The sequence below is a fragment of the Acinonyx jubatus genome, chromosome D3 (assembly GCF_027475565.1).
Source record: "Acinonyx jubatus isolate Ajub_Pintada_27869175 chromosome D3, VMU_Ajub_asm_v1.0, whole genome shotgun sequence".
Classification (NCBI taxonomy): domain Eukaryota; kingdom Metazoa; phylum Chordata; class Mammalia; order Carnivora; family Felidae; genus Acinonyx; species Acinonyx jubatus.
In genome coordinates, this window is record NC_069392.1 from 22,479,540 (window position 1) to 22,494,918 (window position 15,379).

The 15,379-nt window shown below is 38.4% G+C and overlaps 1 protein-coding gene across 12 annotated transcripts in view; it reads right to left on the reverse strand.

Annotated features, from left to right (window-relative positions):
• Nucleotides 1-15,379, reverse strand: part of MTMR3 (myotubularin related protein 3) — a 144,391-nt gene that overhangs the window by 106,048 nt on the left and 22,964 nt on the right. Inside the window, exon 2 of one of the 12 annotated variants that reach the window (XM_053205873.1) lies at nucleotides 6,743-6,883. The exons of the other annotated variants lie outside the window; for them this stretch is intronic. The gene's annotated coding sequence lies outside the window, so the exon portion shown is untranslated. The remainder of the gene's footprint in view (nucleotides 1-6,742; nucleotides 6,884-15,379) is intronic. 12 annotated transcript variants of the gene reach the window in all.

Here is a 15,379-nt window from a genome sequence, read left to right on the forward strand (position 1 = left end):
ATTTTTCTTTTTGGATGTTTATTTTTGAGAGACAGAGACAGAGCATGAGCAGGGGAGGGGCAGAGAGAGGGAGACACAGAACCCGAAGCAGGCTCCAGGCTCTGAGCTGTCAGCACAGAGCCCAAAGTGGGACTCGAACTCACAAGCTGTGAGATCATGACCTGAGCCGAAGTTGGACGCTCAACTGACTGAGCCACCCAGGCGCCCCTCATTTTTTTAATAGTTTACCTTTGAGAGAGCACATGCATGAGCAGGGGAGGAACAGAGAGGAGACAGAAGATCCTAAATGGGCTCCATGCTGACAGCAGCTCGATATGGGGCTCAAACTCACCAACCCGAGATCATGACCTGAGCCCAAGTCAGACATGTAATCAACTGAGCCACCCAAGCACCCCCACCCCTTTTTTTTAAGTAGACCACACCCAAAGTGAGGCTGGAACTCAGGACTCTGAGGATCTAGCCTCTCGTGCTCTACTGACTGAGCCAGCCAGGCATTCCAGAATGCCACTTACTTCTAAATATGTATACTTTTGGTATTAAATAAAAATCCAACCTACAAAAGAACTAGTAAGACGTGGGGCCTGGGGAGCCTGGATGGCTCAGTCTGTATAAAATGCAACTCTTGATCTTGGGATTGTTGAATTTGTGCCCCACGTTGGGTATGGAAGCCTACTTTTAAAAAAAGGAAAAAAAAAAAGAAGTGAGGCCTAGAGAAAACGTTTTTCCTCCCCCAGGAAAAAAGAAAACAAAAAAACACAAAAAAACAGGACATATAAAATGAGGAAACAATTAATGACCCAGTGACTACTAGCAAAACAATGTAGTCATATGATATGACATTGAGAGCTATAATTTTAGATTTTAGCCTGATACTAAAAGGTCTCTTATGGGGAGGAAAGAAATAATTCAACTGAACATATAGACAATACTTTCTCTGTACTCTTAAAGGCAAACAATATTGTGTACCTCTACCCTTTAGTATCCACAACCAGGGGGCGCCTACGTGGCTCAGGCGGCTAAGCCCTCTGACTCCTGATATAGGTTCAGGGTTCATCGGCTCACTGATGGTGAGATCAAGCTGTCAGAGTGTCTGGCTCTGCACTCACAGTGCAGAGCCTGCTTGGGATTCTCTCTCTGTCCCTTCCCCCCTTGTAACTCCCTCTCTCAAAATAAATAAACTTGAATTTAAAAAAACAGAATCCACAACCAGCAGTATTTTGTTCTTAAATTCCCTTTACTCTTAACAAGTGACATATGCTCCCTTTATTTTTGTTAAATGTTTGTTTATTTTGAGAGAGGGCGCAGAGACAAAGTGAGAGAAAGAATCTCAAACAGGTTCTGTGCTGTCAGCACAGCACCTGATGTGGGGTTCCATCTCAGGAACTGTGAGATCATGACCTGAGCTGAAATCAAGAGTCTGATGCTTAAGTGCCTGAGCCACCCAAGTGCCCAGGTATCCTCCCTCTAAATTAACAGTTGATTTTCTTTTTTAATTTAACTAACTAATAGCTGATTGAGAATTTTCATAGAGATTCTGGTAAAACCCCCAGTGTACCAAAAAAGAAGAAGACTATCATAACTATTCAGCATATTTTTTACCCACTTGATTCAAGAAAGCCAACTTATACATGAGTAATTCCGTAGGCTCCTATGCCTATTCCTTTTCTTGTGTAGGCCATAAACTGTACTGAAGTCAGAGTCCACATAATCTTGCTCACTACTGCATCCACAATGCCTAGGGCATAACAGTGTCTAGTACATAGGTGGCACTTGGTAAATATTGTATTAATACATCTAAGCCAAATCATGTAAAGGAAGCAGGTAAAACTATAAAAGAGGACAAGGTTTCAAGGCACAGGAAATGTCTCAGAGAGCTCTTGCCTGTTACCAAAATGAAAATTTTGAAGTTCAAAATTAATTAGAATACATGGAAGTTATTTTAAATTATACAACCAATTTAGAGATGCTCAATTGGGGCGCCTGGGTGGCTCAGTCGGTTGAGCAGCCGACTTCAGCTCAGGTCATGATCTCGCGGTCCCTGAGTTCGAGCCCCGCGTCAGGCTCTGTGCTGACAGCTCAGAGCCTGGAGCCTGTTTCAGATTCTGTGTCTCCCTCTCTCTGACCCTCCCCGTTCATGCTCTGTCTCTCTCTGTCTCAAAAATAAATAAACATTAAAATAAATAAATAAATAAATAAATAAATAAATAAATAAATAAATGAGATGCTCAATTAACATCATGGACTTATTTCTCAATATACGTATAAAATAAATCCTTATTCTGGCATACACTGGTAGACTAGTGTAAGAACTATATATATCTCTTAACGTTGTAAACAGCACAAGTACAGATAATGCTCAACACTTCCCTTCCAGGTTCATCTCATGCCAGATAACACGAGCAGTTACTAACCTTTTCTAAATTAAATACTTAAACTCTCTGCATTAACAACATAAGATATTTGAAGATTTTAGAAAAGTATTTTACAATTTCAAGACAGGCAACTTCCTTATGTAAAGTGATCCCTTACTAGCTATTCAAATCTCATTTAATGATTAGCAAATACCGTTTACTCATAAGATCTTCAAGCTACACAAAGATCTTACTTACACACACATATCATGGATGAAGCACCTGGGTGGCTCAGTTGGTTGCCTATCCAACTCTTGATTTCAGCTCAAGTCACAATCCCAGGGTCATGGGATGGAGCCTCATGTGGAGCTCTGTGCTGAGCATGGAGCCTGCTTAGGATTCTATTCTCTCTCCCTTTGCCCCTCTCCCTGGCACACACTCTCTGTAATATATTATATATTTATAATAAAATGACCTTTCCTGATAGAATTTAAAATATACGTATTAAAAAATAAAATAACTTTTAAAATTTTGTATCATGGACACAAAAAAGCTATAAAATGAAAGCAAACAACAGGTACTAAATAAATGCACAATATTTTTATAACCTTCTATCTAAGTTACCTAGTAGTAATGATGAAAATAAAATAAGGGGAGGGGCACCTGGGTGGCTCCGTCAGTTAAGCAACCGGCTCTTGACTTCAGCTCATGATCTCACAGTTTGTGGGTTCAAGCCCCACACTGGACTCTGCGCTGGCAGTGCAAAGCCTACTTACGATTCTTTCTCTGCCCCTCCCCCATTCATGTGCTCTATCAAAATAAATAAACTTAAAAAAAATGGGGGGGGCGCTTGGGTGGTTCACTCGGTTGGGCATCGGACTTCAGCTCAGGTCATGACTTCAGCTCAAATCTGCGAGTTCAAGCCCTACGTTAGGCTGTGCTGACAGCTCAAGGCTGGAGCCTGCTTCGGATTCCGTGTCTCCCTCTCTCTGCCCTCTCCCATTCATGTTCTGGCTCTCTCTTGCTCTCAAAAATAAACAAACATTTAAAAAAAAAATTTTAATGCAGGGAAAGTACTACATCTTTTGTCAATATTTACATGCTAGCACTATTCTTGCGACGCCTGGGTGGCTCAGTCAGTTAAGTGTGTGACTTCAGCTCAAGTCATGATCCTACAGTCTGTGAGTCCAAGCCCCACATTGGGCTCTGTGCTGACAGCTCAGAGCCTGGAGCCTGATTCAGATTCTGTGTCTCCCTTTCTTTCTGCCCCTCCGCCTCTCTCTCTCTCAAAAATAAACATTAACAAAATTAGGGGTGCCTGGGTGGCTCAGTCAGTTGAGCATCTGACTTTGGCTCAGGTCATGATCTCACAGTTCATGAGTTTGAGTCCTGCACTGGGCTCTGTGCTAACAAGTCAGAGCCTGGAACCTGCTTCAGATTCTGTGTCTCCTTCTCTCTCTGGCCCTCCCCTGCTCATGCTCTGTCCCTCCCTCTCCCTCCCTCCCTCTCTCTCTCTCAAAAATAAAAAACATTAAAAAAAAATGTTTTTAATTAGATGCTAGCACTATTCTTATTTAAATGGTGCCAAATTTGGCACAAAGATTTGTTCCAGTGAAATAAAGATTCTAGTAAACAAAGATGGTCCACTTTTGGTGAAAACTGTTTTTTTAAGTAATCTGTACACCCAACACAGGGTTCAAACTCATGACCGTGAGATCAAAAGTTACATGCTCAGATACCTGAGTGGCTCAGTCAGTTGAGCATCTGACTCAATTTTCTGCTCAGGTCGTGATCCCAGGGTGGTGGGATTGAGCCCCATGCCAAAACATGGAGCCTCCTTAGGATTCTCTCTTTCTCTTCCTCTGCCCCTCCTCCCCTGCTTGCACTCTCTAAAATGAAAAAAAAAAAAAAATTAATAAAAAAAGAACTCCACGATCTTCCAACTGAGGCAGCCAGCTGCCCCAATTTTGGTGAAAGTTACACAGAAATTACACATTATGATTATAAAGTCTACTAGTATGTGTTGCAACTTTTAACACAAATCCCAATACAGTACAAATTTTTAAATCTCATAAAGGGTCATTTTCCTTTAGCGATGAGGAGTGGGGAAAAAAATATTACTAAGAAAACAAAACTGAAGTCTGTAATCTTAAACAATAACCCAACTACAAAGGATACCGTTAGCCATACAATTTTTCCTTTAAGCAATACACATAAAAATTTTAATGCCTCCTTCATATGAAAAAATAGTCACTTAAAATCACCTTCCCTTTTCTAATGTTAAAGTGGGTTTTTAAGAGGCTAATCCTCTTAATTATTCCCATATTCTAATGAATACCAGCTCCTAGAAGCCAATACAAAATCCTTCACTGCAAGTGTTAGGATATTATAGAACAAGAGCAGAATCCATAATTAATTAGTGACTTTGTATCTTAAAGCTCAAACTACTGTAGTTACAGTGGCCAGTGAGACAGTTCCAGCTAGCAATTGTAGGCATTAGGAAGCAAATGGTAAAGTAGTAGATCAGGGTACTATTTACAATCCTATTATAAAGACGAAACATTTCTTAATTTACATAAAATCTTGTAATGAATAATTAGAACATGGATATTGGCTAAGCCAAGACAGCTGCTGCAAAAGGTTGCCTGCAAAATGCAATATATTAATGTGGTCAAAGGCTGTAATAGTTTTTGTTTTGGGTTTTTTGTTTTTTGTTTTTTTGTTTTTTTTGAGTAATCTACACCAACTTGGGGCTTAAACTCACAACCCCAAGATCAAGAGTTGCATGCTCTACAGACTGACCCAGCCAGGCACCCCTGTATAATAGCTTTTATCATACAGAATCTTGCGTTTCTAAAATATCAGTCTAGCCACGATGGAGTAACTGGTTTGGGACTAGCCCTCCCACCATAACCAACTGGACATAATGTATAAAACAGTTCTTGGCTCAGAACTGTGACCCTTGACAGAAGGGAGACAAATCATCTGAGATCTATGACTACCTAAACTTTTTGCCCCAAAGCACTTTTCACACCCTGGCCAAAAAGGGGGAATCCACGCTGAGCAGAAAACGCAACAGAAACTCAAACATAATTTTCAAAAGGCCAAGGCAGCTATAACCTCTACGGCATTCTTGTGTCTTTACTAAACTAAGCTGTACATGAGCGGGCAAATAAGTAGTTGCTCATTACCTAATGGTTCTTAGGTACTATTAAACATAACTACCACTGGAGTTCACAGACCTCTGATTCTGACAGACCACAGGAGAGAGACCTTACTGAACACTAAAGAGCAATCAGTTGAGAAGACATTAGCAGAGCTCAACTCGCCCTAGGACAAAGACTCCTTCCTCTTTTGGCTTACCCTAACACAGGTCTAAATAAAAACAAGGCTTGAAGAATTTGGATAAATATAAAATATCTTTTCCTCTTTAAAAGATATTTTAGGGGTGCCTGGGTGGCTCAGTAAGCATCCGACTCCTGGTTTCAGCTCAGGTCATGATCTCACGGTTTTGTGAGTTTGAGCCCCGTGTCGGGCTCTGCATTGACAGTGAGGAGCCTGCTTGGGATTTTCTCTCTCTGCCCCTCCCCTAGTCACACTGTCTCTGTCTCTCTCAAAATAAATAAATAAATAAATTTTTTTGAATAAAAATAAAAGATTTTTTTAAAGCAAACATAACAATGAATTATGGGTTTTATAACACACCTAGTAAAAAATGTATGACAGGGGTGCCTGGGTGGCTCAGTCGGTTGAGCATCCGCCTTCAGCTCAGGTCATTATCTTGCAGTTGATGAGTTTGAGCCCCGTGGCTCAGGTCATTATCTTGCAGTTGATGAGTTTGAGCCCCGCATCGGGCTCTGTGCTGATGGCTCAGAGCCTGGAGCCTGCCTCGGATTCTGTGTCTCCCTCTCTCTCTGCCCCTCCCCCGCTCATGCTCTGTCTCTGTCTCAAAAATAAATGAACATTAAAAAAATTTTTTTTAATTTAAAAAAAGTATGACAATAGCATAAAGACCAAGAGGAGGAGAAAATGGAATTATACTGCCATAAGACTCTTTTATTACATATCAAATAGTATAGTATTATTTGAAGGTATTTGCTAAGTTAAAAGTGCTTACTAAAATCCCTACAGCAGCTAGGGGAATAAATAAGTACAGTCAATATGCTAATGCAGAAGATAAAGTAAATATCACAAAATACTTAATCCAAAAAATGTCAAGAAAAGAAAAAATTAACAATAGATGAGACAGTGCAAGGTGCCTGGCTGGCTCAGTTGGTGAAGCATGCAACTCTTGATCTCAGGATCATGCGTTCAAGACCCATTTTGGTTACACGGATTACTTTTTTAAAAAAATTTTTTTTAATTTAAAGAACAGAACAGAAGTGGGTCACCTGGATAGCTCAGTTGGTTAAGCATCCGACTGTTTTGATTCAGGTCATGATCTCACAGTTCATCAGTTTGAGCCCCACAGTAGGCTCTGTGCTGGCAGTGTGGAGCCTCCTCAGGATTCTCTCTCAAAATAAATAAATAAACTTAAAAAAGAAAAAAAAAAAGAATAAAGGAGATGAATACTGTCAGGGAGAAAAATCTTTTCCTCTGCTCTCCCAGGTTCAAAATTGAAGGCCTCCAAGTTAAACTGAAAATGGAGGCAAAGAAGGAGAAAATTTATTCATATGTATATGAACACACAAAAATGGTGACTCTCTAAACAGCTAAAGAAGAGGCCTTATATACTTAATGCAATAGTAGAGGGAGGAACTGAAAAGGCTTCTGTATAAGAACAAATGGGTTTCTAGGGAAATAAACAGAAGATAAATAAGTCTGTGATAATGTCTGTTTTTGCAGGGATGGGAGAAGTCTTATCCTTTTTTTTTTCTTTATGGCCATAAATATTCCCTGGGAAGGGCATTCACAGAAGTCTCATTCCCAAAAGATTTTGCTTTTAGAGAGTTAAGAGAAGCTCCAAAAGAGCTTCTTTCTGCATCTGCTAAATATCAAATACCTTCAGTTTAAAATAATCTTAGGACACCTGGGCGGCTCTATCAGTTAAGCATCTGACTTTTGGTTTCGGCTCAGGCATGATCTCATAGTTTGTGAGTTCGAGCCCTGCGTCAGGTTCTATGCCTGTTTGGGATTCTCTCTCCCCCCTCTCTCTTTGCAACTCTCTCGCTCACGTGCATGCACACTCTTTCTCAAACTTTAAAACATGACATAAAATAAAATAAAGTTGTAGACTATACCTGAAACTAACATAATACTGTGTTATCAACTATACTTATTAATAAATAGTCTTTATCAATTCTGAAGGTCCAAGTAGATCCCCACAATAGAAAACAAATAGCAAGATGGCAGACTTAATCCTAACCATATCAATATTTACATTAAATGTTAATGGATCTTTGTAAAGACGCTAATTAAAAGACAGAGATACTCAGGCGCCTAGATGGCTCAGTCAGTTAACCATCCGACTTCAGCTCAGGTCATGATCTCACAGTTCTTGAGTTGGGAGTCCCACATTAGGCTCTGTGCTGACAGCTCAGAGCCTAGAGCCTGCTTCACATTCTGCGTCTCCCTCTCTCTCTGCCCCTCCCCTGCTAGCGCTCTCTCTCTGAAGAACGTTAAAATATTTTTTAATTTTTAAAAACTAAAAAAAAAAAAAAAAATAAAAGAGATAGTCAAACTAAATTTAAAAATCAATACCTAATTATATGTTAACTATAAAAAACATACTGTAAATATAAAGACACAGACTGAAAGTAAAAGGACGGAAAGAGATACAACATGCAAATACTAGTCATAAAAAAGTTACAAGAGCTATATTTATGCCAAAGTCATCTTAGAGACAGCAAATATTACCAAGATAAAGGGGAACAAGTCATTTATGATAGAAGGGTAAATTTACTGAGAAGACCTAACAACCCTAAAATATGTATGCACCTAAAAACAGAACTTCAAAATATAGCAAGTAAAAACTGAGAAAACTGAATCCCCAAATGTAGTTTAAGATTTCAGCACTCCTCAGGGGCGCCTGGGTGGCGCAGTCGGTTAAGCGTCCGACTTCAGCCAGGTCACGATCTCGCGGTCCGTGAGTTCGAGCCCCGCGTCAGGCTCTGGGCTGATGGCTCAGAGCCTGGAGCCTGTTTCCGATTCTGTGTCTCCCTCTCTCTCTGCCCCTCCCCCGTTCATGCTCTGTCTCTCTCTGTCCCAAAAATAAATAAACGTTGAAAAAAAGATTTCAGCACTCCTCTTTCAGTAATAGAAGCAGACAAAAAATATGTAACTATATAAAAGACTCTAATGATACTATCAACCAATAATTAATATCTACAGCAGGATACACTTTCTTTCCCAGGACACAAAGAATATTCACCCTGATATGCCTCACCATAAAACAAATTTCAAATTCAAAAGACTGAAATCTTGTATCTGTTCTCTGACCACAATGGTATTAAGTTAGAAATCAGTAACAATACGTAAAACCCCAAATATTTGTTAAATGAACAATACATTTGTAAATAATCCATAGCCAGGGGCACCTGGGTGGCTAAGTCAGTTAAGTGTCCAACTTCATCTCAGGTCATGATCTTGTGGTTCAGTGTGAGTGAGTTCACAAGCGAACGAGTTCGCAAGCGAGTGAGTTCGCGTTCTGTGCTGACAGCACAGAGCCTGGAGTCTACTTCAGATTCTGTGTCTCCCTCTCTCTCTCTGCTCCTCCGGCACTCTCCCTCTCGCTCAAAAATAAACAAACATTAAAAAAAATTTTTTTTAATGATCCACAGCCAAAATGAAATAGGAAAATATTTCAAACTAAATGGAATTACATAATATGTCAATTTGTGGGATGCAGCTAACACATTAGAGAAAATTTAGATACCTATATACAAAAAGAACCTCAACCCTTACTTCATTCATTAAACAGACTTTACCTTGAAGTGTTTCACAGACCTAAATGTAGAACATAAAACCATAAAAATTCCTGAAGAAAATTTAATATTAGTGACCTTTTGTTTAGAGAAGTTTCCTTAGGTAGATACAAAGGGTGTTAGGTATCAAGGAAAAAGTAAACCAGTAACTTAGACTTCATAAAAGTTCGTTGATCTTTGAAAGATACTGTTAAGAAAAAATGAAAAGGCAAACCACAAACTACAAGAACATGTGATTTATAAAACCTGTGAACAAGGACTCATAGCCAGAATATATAACTTAACAGTAAACAAAAAGCCACTTTATTTTCTTAAATGGGCAAAAGATGTCAAAGGACACTTCAATGAAGAAAATAAGTGAATGGCAAATAGGCACATAAAAAAGATGATCATGTGGAAATTACACAATAATACAATAATATATCACTAGAGACCCACAAGAATGGTTAAAATTAATAAAGACTGACAATACCAAGTGTTAACAAGGATGCTGATCTCCTGGAATTCTCATACACTACTGGTGGGAAGCAGTACAGCAACTTTGGAAAAATATTTGGCAGCGTTTTTTTAGTTTTTGGGGGGGGTGTTGGTGGTTGGTTTTTGTTTGTTTTTTGACAGCAAGCATGAGCAGGGGAGGGGGAGAGGGAGAGAGAGAATCTTAAACAGGCTCCACACCCAGCAGGGAACCTGATACAGGGCTCAATCTCAAGACTTAAGCTGAAATCAAGAATTGCATGCTTAACCGACTAAGCCACCTAGGTGCCCCAGTTTGGCAGTTTTCTTATAAAGTTATAAGCATAGGTTTACTATACAATCCTGCAATTTCTACTCCTAGGTATTTAACCTAGAGAAATGAAAATACATGCCCATACAAAAACCTGTATGTACATATTTACAGGAATTTTATTCATAACAGCCAAAAACAAGAAACCCAAATATCCCATCAACTAGGAAATAAACTGTGGAATATCCAAAGAAATATTATTTAGCAATTAAATACAACCTACTACTTTTAAAAACAGGGATGAATCTCAAAGCATTATGCTAAGTGAACTAGGGCAGACACAAAATAGTGCATACTATAGGATTCTATTTATATGACATTCTAGGCAAAATTATAGATACAGAAAGTGATCAGTAACTGCCAGAGACAGGAAAGGGGAGTGACCATTAATGGCACAAGGGGTGCCCTTTTTGAGGTGACAGAAATAGTGGTTATATGACTTTTTACATTTAGCAAAACCCAAATTATATGCGTTAAAGATCGGTGAAGTTTACTTTGTGCAAATTATGCTTCAATAAAGCTAATTTTTCCCCATTTTGCAGCAAAAAAAAGTAAGAACCATACACACGTGCTCTGAGTAAAGCAAATACTTTTCCTAAGTCTTGGAGTAAGTACCATCGTAACTAGTGGAACCATGTTTGGGAATACAGACCATTACACTGAAATCTAAACTCAGAAGGTATGCTTTAGGGATGACAAAGAGATCTGTATAACTAAGACCCTTCTGTCGGCACTCCATGAACTGCATTTAACCCACAATGAAGCCTTAAAGGAAGTTTCAAGTTACATAGGGCAAGCCAGCTAAAACAGATTAAACTAAAAGTTGGATAGTGCAGCACAGACATCTCAAATACTTGGCTTACCACACTCTTGCCAATGATCAAGTTTATTTTGGGACTGGAATATTTTAAAGTTCTGCATGTTCACTGCAGCTCCTGCACATTAACTCTAGTAATCAAAGACTTCCAAAACAATAATTCTGAAACAAAGTTTTGAGTACTCACCTTTTATTCTCACCTAACATGTTAAACACAAGTAATATAGTCACGAAATAAAAGAGCCAAATTTTGGAAGACAACATAATGCCAACAGCTTATTAAAAAGCAAGACAAAAAAGCTTCTCTTGATACCTCATTAATCACATCAACCTTACTCATAGCTGCTTTGTGAGAAAACAATAAAGAGGATATTTATGCCTAATCAGTGAAATGATTACAATCTGAGACATCTTTGCTCTTCTATTTATTAAGGTGATAATTTCTTTAAAGGAAACTTCTACACTGTATAGGTATAAATGGTTGGCAAAGAATACGGATCCATTCTATATTCATCATAAACACATTTCCCTCTAAGCAAAGACCCCACTAAAAATGGCAAGAGACTTATTTTCATTCCACTATGGGCTGAGTTTACCTATGCATATAGAACGTTTACCCTGAGATTAAAGTCCAAACTACCTTCAAATACTTAGAAGGTCACTCCAGAAACAGTCTTAGACTAATATTAGATATATTAGTCAGAACTCTCAATTGTAAGTGAAAGAAACCCAAGCTAACTTAAAATCAGAACTGACTGGTTCACAGGATATTGAAACGTCAAGAATGAACTTCAGGCAGTAGGACCCTTAAAGGCTCAGAGCCACCAGATCCACCTCTTTACCTCATACTCCTTTAACTTCTTTGGCCTCATTCTCTCCCACTGTAGACAGACCTCCTGCCTCCTGCTAGCTTCACCAGACTGAAAGAAAACTGACAGCTTGCTCCTGTCATCTGTTTATCAATACCAGTCGAGTATGCCTACTGGCCCTTTGGCTCAAAAGCCAATCAGTACTCAAGAGGGATAGATAAAAGAAATTGGCCAGGACTGCTATACGTTTTCAACCTTTAAGACGTCAGAAAATGAGGAGTAAGATATCTTGCTGAATAAATTAAAAGGACCTGCTACTATCTGTAAATTATTCTGACTCGAATTAAATACAAGATCTCAAAAACCCTACTCCTTTTGCTAGTATATATAATAAAGTGTCGCGGGAGTCCCTAACGTTCAAAAAATCTAGTTTAAGGACACAATCTAAGAATTAGCAATAACCCTCCAAATATAATGCAAAAATGTAAAAAGTAAGGAAATCTAACCCCTGGAACTGAACCAATGACCTGAAATCACAGAAAAATCCTATGACAGGGGAAAAAAGGAAATGTTCGATTTGATGCGCTTACATATGAGAGTTTATCAAGAAACAGAGGAATCTCATTTTTAAAAGTCACTTAGTGATGACACAAACCTGAAACTAAGGGCTAACACAAGACCCATATTGTTGGCAATCATAATTACCACAGCAATAGCCAAGATTCATACAGCACTCAGGGAGCTACATCTCTCTGTTAGTTAACACTTCCTTCTTTAAAAGACATTTTTTAAGTGGAAAGGAATCTCAAATTTCCTGGCATATCTAAGTTTTAAATTACTTTGTTTCAAGACTAATCATTTCAAAACAATGTTGTTAAACAATGGTGTTATAAATAAAACCCTGCAGCCCCAAATTCTTTGCTGATCCATCACTCAGTTTAACTGACACAGTTTGCTACCAACTACAGGTTTATCTTTCCAGTACTTCCAGTGCCATACAAGCTGTTTTTGTTCTGCATAACTGCATGTATACTCAGAATTCAATTCAAACAATGACCTACATTTAGTAGTATCTGGGTACCTATAAGAACACAGAAAAGGGCTCACTTTCTACTAATTTCTTATCTTTCAAATCTTAACCTGAGGGAATAAAATAACACAATTCTTCGACAAGTAGCAAATGTATAGTTATTTATGATAAAGAATTAAATACATGGTGATGTTTATTATACTTTAAAACAAAGTTCTATTGGATTCAACCATAATGCCTATGAAATAAATTACAAAAAAAGGGGAGCTACAAATAGTATAGGAGAGAAGTTAAGGTTCCTATTTATAATAATTGAAATAGCCAGCACACACAGGGCTCTTAAAACAACCCTGCAAGTATTATCCTATTTTACAAAGAAGGAAACTAAGGTGCAAAGAGGTAAGGTAACTTCTCAAGTCATAAAGCTAGCTAATAAATAATTTACACATGCAAGTTTAAACCATGTAAGAAATTAAGCAGGACTAGCACGTAAAAGGCCAATTCAAAAACAAAATGGCCGAAGTATTCCATTCCAAACAGGCAGAAAAGAAGCACAAAGAGAACCTAAGATTTTTTTTTTCCTCTCAGTGCAATAAAACCAGGCCCAGATCACTAAGGGGTAAAGTATCTATATTCGCAAATTCTGTATCACAAAGTAACCTATTTCTGAAAGAAAGCATTTTCGGGGCACCAGGCTGGCTAGCTGGAAGAGCATGCAACTCTTGACTCTTGACCTCAGGGTCATGAGTTCCAGCCCCACTTTAGGTATACGGAACGAGGGAAGGAGGGAAGGAGGGAAGGAGGGAAGGAGGGAAGGAGGGAAGGAGGGAAGGAGGGAAGGAGGGAAGGAGGGATGGAGGGATGGAGGGATGGAGGGATGGAGGGAAAGGAAAGGAGAAAGAGAGAGGGAAGGAGAGAAAGAAAGAAAGAGAAAAGGAAGGAAGGAAGGAAGGAAGGAAGGAAGGAAGGAAGGAAGGAAGGAAGGAAGGAAGCACTTTTACCTTTTGAAAGGCACATTCTGGAGAAAAAATCATATGAAATGACAGTACTCTGAATACTAACTTTTCATTCCTAAATATTATGCTTGAAAGAATGTAGCAAATTCCTAAAAGCTATCTTGCATAATATTCCACAGGAAAGAACTACCATGTACAACAATATTGAGAAACAGTACTACAATAAAAAATGGGTTGATCTATCACCATGGCATATTCGCTTAGCTTTATCTCTGAAAAATATTTTCAGATTATTAAGGGGTTTTCTTATCTGAGACAACCTTGAACAACACATAAAGGACATACCGCTATTTCCAGAGTCAACAATTAAGTGATCTTTGTTAGTGATTACAGAAGATTAATTTGCCACCCAGAAAAACTTAAGACTATGAAACTGGATTTAGAAATAGAGCTGCAATTATTCTAATCCACAGAAATAATCAGAATTAATATTTATTTCACAGTTTGGAAGCAAGTCTACCTTCATACTATTTTTACTCCTAAAAAGTGCAGTGCTAGTAGGCAAAGGGTCCATTCCTCAAAACTGTACTGATTCTGGTCTTGCTTTGGTTTCTTCTGCTCTGTTCAAGTAGGAAACAGTACCTACAGTGTCTGACATGAACATGATACTTGTGCTTACTACTGGGCTAAGTATATTCCCTGAGCTCTAGAAAACTGATATGGCATTGAGCTCCTTGAGTTAACCCTTAGTCACTACAAGGCTATTTTCATCCAGGCTCAAAAAGGAAATGCCACTGCAGCCCTACAAAGGTCACTACCATTCTGAATTTTCACCTTGTTTCCCATCCCCAAGTTTTACAAGATTGTTAGGAAAAAGGTTTACTTGCATCCTACTACTTCAGTCCTTCCTACTATTATTCCCAGGAGATACAAGCAAGCTCTCTTGATTTCTTGGCTGCCTATCACTGATGTAATCATAGCATGAAGCTTTGAAATAGGACCCTGTGATAGGCCATTCCCTTCAAAGTGTCTATCATTACTCCTCAATGAGTCAGCTTCTGGACTGCTGCCAATGTGCTTTTTGTTGAGTTTATCATGAAACCATATTTTTGTAGAGTTGATATGGTGGCCAAAACACTATTTCAAAAGAGTTCCTCAAAGTGTTTATCAAAGAAAGGACCCAGAGACATATTCAAACAAGCCACTCACAAGTTTTAATAAGAGAAGGGATGAATAACCAATACAAAGGAGTTTTTATAGAATCATAGTAAAAAAAATTCTCTTATGTGCAAGAGTTCAAAAATTTCTTGTAAAATCTGATGTTTTTAAGTAAATTTTATGCAAATAGGTACACTTAAAAGTTTTTATGCCCTCAAGGAAGAAATCTCATCTCATCTTTTCTGTATCAGGTAAAAGAGCTGAAGTATTTTGAGGTTAATAAAAGCTTGAAATATCCAAGAATTCTCTGAAGGTCCATCAAGTATCTCTGAAGGGAAAAAAATCTACTCCACTATACCTTTTTAGAAGCACCCATTAATAAAACAAAAAATAAATGTGTAATTCTTAGTTTCAAGAAGGTGAAACACTGTTGGGAACAGAGGAGTGGTACGTGTAATACAACTAAATAGTTTCCTAGCTAGCTCTGAAGAAAATAATAGACAGTAATAACACTTCATTTTCAGGACATACAAAGTAAGATAAATATTCAT